Below are 6000 nucleotides of genomic sequence, written 5' to 3'. Positions count from 1 at the left end.
CTCCGATTGATATTCCCTGGGGTCTGAGGTTCTCTGTTAGTCCAGCGGTTTGGACTCAGAACTCCCACCACAGGAGCTCGGGCCCGACCTCTGGCTTGGGCACAAAGATCCTGCAAGCTTCGTGGCAGGGTAAAAAAATAGAAAGGAAGAAAGGAAGAAAAAAGGAGCAGTAAAGTATCAAAGAATTAAAAACAAAATAAAATTAGAAAGATAAAAAATATATTAGGAAAAATAAAAGTATAATTGAAACAACTGCAACAAGGTAGAATAAAACCACAACAGAAAAAAGAAAAAAAAAGGGGGTGGGTGAACAAGCCAAAAGGAGAGATCACTAACAAAGTATAAAGAATAAAATAAAATTAGAAAAACAAAAGATTTATTAGGAAAAATAAAAAAGAATCAACAATAATGAATCAACAAGGTAAAACAGAACCCCAATCTGAAAGAGGAAAAAAGAAAAAAGAAAAAAAAGCCTTGGCTATAGGGGTGGGGTTTAGGCAAGGGGTGGAACTTAGGCAGGGGCGGGGTTTAGGGTACAGCAGGACCTAGGCGGGTGGGGGGCGTGACGTTTCAGCGTGGGGCGGGGCCTAGGCGGGGCGACGTTCAAGTGTGGGGTGGGGCCTCTGCTTAGGACCTGAACAAGGGGAGAGGCAGCGCGTGGAAGGACGGCCTCCGGAGTGTGGAGTTACGGAGTTTGGAGGCAGGGCCCTGGGTGAGGGTGTGTGGGTGGGGTTTAGGCCCAGCTCGTTGGAGGGGGTCTCAGAGGGGGTCTCCGCATGTAGAGGTGGGGCCCCGGGTGGGGGGATAGGGGCGGGGCTTGGGCTCTGCACGGCAGGAGGGAGGCTCCGAGGGCAGAGGATTAGGCCCTGGAGCCCAACACGTTCCCTGGTGCCTAAGTGGACAGGGAAAGCGCTGGCCCCGTTCCCCTCCGTTCCTTTGCGCCCCTCCCCCACCTTCTCCCCCAGGGCCTCCCCCGTCGCCACTGGGCCCCTAAGCGTGGGTGGGTCCCGCTGGGTGTAGGAACTCCTCCCCTCTCTCAGCTGCCCCTCATGGGTGCCGGTCCGGGAGATCCAGTCTTTACTGTTGCTCCCCCTTCCTTCCGTCCATCCCACTCCCTCAGGACCCGTGCGGCTGGAGGGGGCCTCGGTGGGCAGAGGATCAGGCCCGGGGATCTCAGCAGGTTCCTGGGGGCCCAAGTGGGCAGGGGAAACCTGGCCACGCTCCCTTTTGATCCTCTGCCCTCCCAATGGTCCCCCAATTTCCCCCTTCGGGAGTGGGATCCCTTCTCTTCCCCCAGCTGCCCCTCAGGGGTGCCAGTCCCAACCCACCTCCACTTCTCTTCCCCCTTCACTCTCTCTGCACCCCGCGTCCTACCCGGTCGCTGGGCGTTCCTCCCGTCCCCTTAGGTGTCCGTGGTCCCCCATCGGTGCTGGGTAGGTGTCCTAGTTGTGCGGAGACACGAATTCCGTGTCCTCCTCATACGCCATCTTGACTCCGCCCCCGTGAGCACTTCTTATTAGGAAACTGGCATCTCTGTTGGAAACCATTTGAACCTTGTGCTCACAGTGAACACTGATGGCTGTACCTAGTGGACAGTCTGTCTTTCCCATCAGACCACCATATACTCAGCTGCTTCCATTCATCTGGGCACCCTGCCGAGTCTGGTTCCATTACTCAGCCATTTCCCACCTCCAAGACTAGCACTTTAGAAAATATTACTAGAAAGTCACTGGGAATAAGAGTTGCCAGATTTAGCAAATAAAAGTAGAGGAGGCCCAGTTAAATTTGAATTTCAGGCAAACAGTGCATACAGTTTTAGTATAAATATGCCCTATGCGATTCTAAAAAGTTCTTCACTGTTTACGCAAAGCCCACATTTATCTGGGTGTCTGGTTATTGATCTGGCAGCCATAGTTGGAATGCCAGGTTGAGTTCATAAATGCCTTTTGAAGATGGCAACCACTGGAGTCTCTCCTGTTACTAACGTTTTCTTGTTGAACTCGGCTCCACCGGCCTCCTCATAACCTCCTGCAGGAAGAACGTGGTCTGCCCGCCTGTTAGCCATTGCTACCCTGGGGAAGAAATCTTTGTTCTTCAAAACTTATCTTGTTTTTGGATTTGTTTGTGTTCTTTGAAATTAACAAGATTCTCAAGATCTTTGTCTGAAGGAACCATTGTCCACTGTGGTTTGACGTTTCTTAGGAATCCCCTCTGCTCAAGGAATTCCAACCATATTCCAGCTCCTTTGTTGTGTCTCTGGGCTTCAGGGTGTTGGAAAAAGGAATGTTCTAGCTCTCTTTCCCACTCTGGACAAAATGTGAGCATTCTTTGGCGATTCAGTCTGAAACCCATCATGTCCTCCCTTGTGCTGATTTTCTCTGGCCACCTTTTCCACTAGTCTCATCTCTTCTTTTGTCACTCTCAGTTCTACAGGCAATTTTATTTGCTGTCCTGCTTCTCCCAAGGCCATGGTTCTGAACTCTTTCTGTAAGCCGCAATAACCTAGAGACGTTTGAGAAAAGAGATATGCCTGGTCCCCCAAGATGCTATGTAATTGGTGTAGCATGGGCCCCGGGCACTGACAGGTGTAGAAGCTCCCCAGGTGACTGTAACATGCAGTGGAATGTGGAAACGCTGCCTTAAGTCATCTTTCCAGAATGAGGATTCCCAGGTGCACCTGCAGTCCAGGTGTCGGGGCAGCCTGCTGATCCAGCACGTTACAGCCGGCACATTCCCATTTGAGCACGATCACTCCCCCCACGATGCCATTACAAGTGATTTCTGACGATATTGGCAAACACCCTCAAATCCGTCCCAACAGAACACAGGCAGAAAATGATAGAACTACAATCCTTTAGCATTTTTCAGTAAAAGCCTGTGCAATCTGGGTACACTTGTCAAGTTTTTGGTATTGACTAAACTCCATATCTGCGCTTGCAATTCAAGACTGAGCTTGCATTGTCAAAACAGAACGGAAAATAAGATACCTAATCCTATAGTAGTCATTACATTCTAAATTGTATCTAATTATATATTAATTAAAATTAAATCTTTATAGCTCAATTCACAGTTCTCTATTGCACTATATTATTTTCTATTTCAGTCTCGCTCACTTTCTGCCATTTAAAAATATTGCTCTTCAAATTGGTTCACCAAAATTAATTCATGATTTCCCAGGCTCGTTGACCTTTTCCTCTAACCCACGGAGCATTTCTCTTCACACAGGGCTCTTTTATAACTTTCAACAGCCTCAAACACTTATGGAAATATTCTTCTGCCTGCCCATAAAGAGAGGCGGAGAAAATTCCTGGAGATAACCTGCTCTCAACCCAGCTGTTCCCTCGAGTCTCCTTGCCAACCATGATTAGGGACGACTTTCTCCCCTCTATATACAATTATTCAAGTAATAAGTTCCCAGCCCTATCCACTGCACATGTCTCCACTCCTTTCTGCTTCCGAGGCTGAAGGATTTCTGGGCAGTTGACTGCTGCATAATACTGGTTTTGTTTACCAAATATGGGGGAAATACTGGAAGGAAAAGGAAGGAAGGAAGGATGGAAGGAAGGAAGGAAGGAAGGAAGGAGAAAGAAAAGAAAGGAAGGAAGGGAAGAAGAAAGAAAGAAAGAAAGAAAAAGAAAGAAAGAAAAGAAAGAGAAAGAAAGGGATAAAGAAAGGAAGGAAGGAGGAAAGAAATTTATTTAGCAAAACCTGAAAATGAATAATAAAAATAAAATGCAATTTTTAATGACTTCTTATCTTCCATCCCTAGAATTTTAGCATTCTCCAGAAATGTGTTTGGGTTGAGGTACCTAGAATTATCAATGTCCCTTATCTGAAACATTAAAAACCTCTATCAGTTTCACTAAGAAAAGTAATGGGTCTTCCAACGAATTAGCCAAAAGCTAAAATTCCAGCACATTACACACAGTCTTTGCCACACGAGCGTAAATTCAAAACAGAAATGGCTATAATTCTACACTCACATTTTCAAGCCAGTGCATAGCACATAAAAGATATTCAGTGTTTTTGAATGAAAAAAAAAAACTGATTATATCTTACCGTCACCATTTCTTCCAATCCACCCTCTAGATGCTCAAAGACATCCTTCCAAGGGTTGCCCCTTTCTTAACCCGTCACTTCAACTTAGATCCTTTGAGAATGTATTGGATTTTCCCATGCACTGTCCCTTTCCTTTCTGATTTTCCTCTAGAGAATACCTGCGCCATTGTATGCAGTCCTGTTGACCAAGGATTTCTGCTCTATTCTGACCAAGGATAGAATACAAACTAGGCCAGGGCAGTCAGACTCTGTTCTTCTGGTAATCTGAGATTTGAGAGGGGTGAAATCATTGCCATTCTGGCCAACCTAACCTCCACAGCCCATCCCAAGACCTTGAAGCAAATTTTATTTCAGGCCAGCTCTGCTGAACCGGCCGGCCTCACCTAGCTTGCTGCTCTTAATCAAGAGGAGCTATTATTGTTTTCAACACCACCCTCAGGTGTGAACTCCCCACAAATGAAGTCAGTTCCTTTGGAGGGCTTTAGAGTTCTCTTCTTACTGCTTGCTTCTCCCCATGGGCAAAACATCTAAGCCACTACTCTGCATGCTGGCTGGGAGAGCTCTCTGGTCTTCCTGACTTTCCCCTCCTGATGCAGAATCTTTATTATCAAGGTGGGGTGAGACAGTCAGGGCCCCAGGATTTTCAGCCGGCCCTGCCTATGGTAGAGCGTCCATTCTCTGAGTGTGGACCCTCAGTGGAGGAAGGTAAGCCCCAAATTCTCAGCCACACTCACCAGGAATTTAACCTCTTCGACATGCAGTTGGAGGAGATGATGAATGACCATAGTCTGCCCCTCCCAGTGGCAGGTCACCCTTGACTGGGAGCTGAGGGGAGAGGGAGCTGTGTCTTTTTGGGCACAACCTACTTGGAGAGGAGATTCTATCAGACTGAGCTGAGTGCGGGTGAGGGAGAGGGAAAAAGTGGGCTGTTGTTCAAACACCACAAGAGAACACTCTTGCTGTTCTCACCGAGTTTTAGTAGATTTTCTTGAATAAATGTTTACTTGCTGTATGCTCTTAGGAAAGTTTTCAGAAACTTTAAATGGCTTGGTTTTTTAAAAAAATGATGTTCACCAGTTTGGCTTGTTTCCCTGGGGGGTGGGCCCATAGAGCTCCTCACACTGCCCTCCAGAAGCAGAAGTCCCTGCCTGGAAGTTTTATTTCATCATATGCCACATGGGTTACGGTCTCAGGCTTGGGAGTCCAACGCATCTGGTTTGGATTCCCATCATGGATTTGATGCATGGCTCTGGAAAGATACTTACATTCTCTAAGCATTAGTTTAATCATATGTACGTAGGACTAATATGAATCCTTGTTTCAAAGAGTTATCACAGCAATGTAAAATGATAAAAGATTAAAAATACAGTGCCTGGCACATCATGATCCCTTATTACGTATCAGTTGTTATTCTAATCTTAAAGGAAATGAGAAGCCATCGAAGGACTTCAAACAGGAAAGTGTCATGAGGAGATGTGCATTTTAGAAAGTTCACTCTCAGGGCATAGGTCAGGTGATGAGGAAACCAGAATAACGCACGAAAGCCGGGAAGGAATCACTGGAAACTGAAGATGGAGACACGAAGGAGGAAGAGTTAACAGGACTTGGGGTCCAGAGAGATGCCGGGAGAGGGAAGTGAAGAAAAGGGGTATGAGATGACTTCTGGGCATCTGACTTATGTGGTTGGACACTCTAGACCTCTTCTCATGAACCAAGTCTTACTGTTTCACAGCAGTGGCCTTCAAGGGCTTGACTCCTAAAGCACTGGTGCAAACTTCAAATCTAGGTTCTTTATTTTCAGTCTCTAGACCTTAGACCTCTTGAGTTTTCCCTGTTGTTTAGTGCATTGAAAGTAACTCAACGTCTACCTCCTTATTTGAGAGACTAAAATAAAAACATCAAACGGTGAGGATATGGAGAAATTGTGCGTATGTAAAACGG

The sequence above is a fragment of the Aethalodelphis obliquidens genome, unplaced genomic scaffold (genome assembly GCF_003676395.1).
Source record: "Aethalodelphis obliquidens isolate GAN/ISIS:26980383/991018 unplaced genomic scaffold, ASM367639v1 scaffold87, whole genome shotgun sequence".
Lineage (NCBI taxonomy): Eukaryota > Metazoa > Chordata > Mammalia > Artiodactyla > Delphinidae > Aethalodelphis > Aethalodelphis obliquidens.
Note: the sequence above shows the minus strand (reverse complement) of the source record.